The sequence below is a fragment of the Cyprinodon tularosa genome, unplaced genomic scaffold (genome assembly GCF_016077235.1).
Source record: "Cyprinodon tularosa strain WSP-4 unplaced genomic scaffold, ASM1607723v1 ctg446, whole genome shotgun sequence".
NCBI lineage: Eukaryota > Metazoa > Chordata > Actinopteri > Cyprinodontiformes > Cyprinodontidae > Cyprinodon > Cyprinodon tularosa.
The window spans coordinates 85,701-89,286 of record NW_024039170.1 but is presented as its reverse complement, the minus strand read 5'-3'; positions in this window follow the sequence as shown (position 1 = coordinate 89,286).

The following is a 3,586-nucleotide window of genomic DNA, read 5'->3' as shown; positions in this document are numbered from 1 at the left end:
GTGACGTCAGCACGCAAGAGTGTAAACAAATCAACGCACGTGGGTTTGGTTTTTAGACTGTCAACTGCGCAACAAGTGTGTGTGAAATCAGTTTTTGAGCAACTTTTGCGTTGTATTTCATAAACGTACTTAAAATATACATATTAAGTATATATTAAACAATTTAAGCATCAAATATTACATTTTGCATGGTTAAGATCTTAAAAAAAAAAAAGTACATTTGTTCAAAGAGTAGATTTATTTTTGGAAAAAATTTGCTGTGAATTTTCTGGTACCTACAGTTTTTTACAGGGATTTTATTTTTGAGTGTTCTTTTTTTCTACTTTGCATAGAATAATTACACAAAGCTATCAGGGAACTGTGTTCCTTTGCCAGTCATCTTCTGAAGTTTCACAATGCTTACCAGGAACTTAGATAGATAGATAGATAGATAGATAGATAGATAGATAGATAGATAGATAGATAGATAGATAGATAGATAGATAGATAGATAGATAGATAGATAGATAGATAGATAGATAGATAGATAGATAGATAGATAGATAGATAGATAGATAGATAGATAGATAGATAGATAGATAGATAGATAGATAGATAGATAGATAGATAGATAGATAGATAGATAGATAGATAGATAAAATAGATAAATAGATAGATTGTAAGATAGATTTATTGATAGATGTAGAAGTATAAAATAGATATTTGATAGATAGATAGATAATTAAAGTATAGAATGTGATGAGATAAGTAATGCTTAGACTTAGATAGATAGATAGATAGATAGATAGATAGATAGATAGATAGATAGATAGATAGATAGATAGATAGATAGATAGATAGATAGATAGATAGATAGATAGATAGATAGATAGATAGATAGATAGATAGATAGATAGATAGATAGATAGATAGATAGATAGATAGATAGATAGATAGATAGATAGATAGATAGATAGATAGATAGATAGATAGATAGATAGATAGATAGATAGATAGATAGATAGATAGATAGATAGATAGATAGATAGATAGATAGATAGATAGATAGATAGATAGATAGATAGATAGATAGATAGATAGATAGATAGATAGATAGATAGATAGATAGATAGATAGATAGATAGATAGATAGATAGATAGATAGATAGATAGATAGATAGATAGATAGATAGATAGATAGATAGATAGATAGATAGATAGATAGATAGATAGATAGATAGATAGATAGATAGATAGATAGATAGATAGATAGATAGATAGATAGATAGATAGATAGATAGATAGATAGATAGATAGATAGATAGATAGATAGATAGATAGATAGATAGATAGATAGATAGATAGATAGATAGATAGATAGATAGATAGATAGATAGATAGATAGATAGATAGATAGATAGATAGATAGATAGATAGATAGATAGATAGATAGATAGATAGATAGATAGATAGATAGATAGATAGATAGATAGATAGATAGATAGATAGATAGATAGATAGATAGATAGATAGATAGATAGATAGATAGATAGATAGATAGATAGATAGATAGATAGATAGATGTACTTTATTTATCCCAAGCTGGGAAATTGCAGTGTAGCAGCAGCTTTACATATAGTGACAGTCACAACACAATAAGATAAGAAAAAGTAAAAATAACATAACATCCACACGTATTTACATTATAAGGGTGCAGTGAACAGTCCTGAGGTGCAGTGAACAGATTATAAATAAGTATTAAAATATGGAGTGCAGTACAGTACAGTGCTGGTTACTGTATGCTGAAACAAGAGTTTATTTTTTATTGTAATAGGCTGTTTGAGGAAAGGTGTATTGGCACTGAAATAGTTCATTCAGGACACTTTCGTGAAATTTTATTTCTAGTAATTTGGTGCTTACTAAGATTATAATATAGAGCTATTTATCCTCACTGTTAACAGATGACATCATCCTCAAAATAATATAATTAAGAATTATTATTGTATCCAGAAACTAATTTAATTCCTTTCTTGTTCACATAATGTGCCTTAAAATAAAAACAACAGATGAGCCATAAGCAGAACCATTATCAAGCATTACACCTGAAGGCGTATACATTGGAAGAGAAAGGCTAATGTCAAATAGCACCCCCTCCTGGACATTTTGATCTGTCAAGAATTCCTTACTTTATGCTCACAGAATATTCTCAAAACTAATTGTACAATTACTCTGATTAGATAAATTTATTTTATCGTTACTTTCATCTTTGTGTAAAAAGTTAGAAGTCAAATTGTTCTCATTCCATTTGATTTAAAGTCAAAGTTATGTTGTAAATTACATAAATCATTATTCATCATACATGAAAAGCAATAAGACAAATATTTATTTAGTTATTATACTTTAGACAAAGCAGATTGGTCATGATTAGACAATTTTTTTTTTCAAAGTGAGGACTGGAACAGAAAAATAGACATATTACAGCAACTGAAGATGTGTGGGTTGGTACTAGGCTTTACTGTAAGTGACCTAAACTCCCTGTGTGTGTTTGTGTGAATCAGTAAGTTTTAAATGTTAAAAAGCTTCAAAATGGCTTTAGTTCCATTAATATTTTCACTAATGATCTTGGAAAATCCCATTAAGATTTAGATTCTTTTCCAGTACGACCAGAATGGATTCCATCATATCAAGACTCCTATCATGAAATCTGAGAAAACATCTTTTTAACAGTATCTATTAAATGCAGGTGTACCAGATATTTAGAAAGTGCATTTACGGTACGTTTTAAATATATCACATATATATATATATATATATATATATATATATATATATATATATATATATATATATATATATATATCGTTATCCTTCATTAATATTTTATTATATATTTTTACCAAATTGCTGAATTTGTTAACCATATGAAGGTGTATATAGTCCCTAATTATATATTATCTGCATATATGATTTGCATATGTGTAGTTTTTAGGTGGAGGCTTAAAAAGGTACGCTGACTTTTCTCATTTCTCGTTTAACTTATTTTTCTTTTGTATTCCATGTATTCTTTGGTCCAAAATAAACTAAACTATCCTTTATGATAATATGATTGCTATAGCATTATAATTGCATTGTTATTATTATTATATCTAAAAATTATTTAAAATAAAGGGACTTCTTTTGTTAATAATTAGAAGAAGTTATTAAATATAGCAATAAATAGATTTTAAATAGAGTTTGTTAAACTGAACTTAAATCTCTTTGGACTTTGATCAGCAATTTATGTTTATCAATATATTTCACTATAATTAAATTTTGGGCTGAAAGTCGGTCAACTTTTTTCATGTTTGGATTGATTAGTGTCATTAACTGTAAAAATATATATATATAATAATAATAATTTAAATCATAATCATCATTATCAATATTAAATTCAGCAAGATTTTCCAGTCCCATATATATATTTGTGTTTATATATCAAATGATGATTATCTCATGGAAATTACATTAATTAAAAATGCAAATGTAAACATTTTCATTGATATTATTTACAGTTCTACAGTAATGTATTGCTTTAGAAATCATATGACCACTGTGGTCACAATGCTTT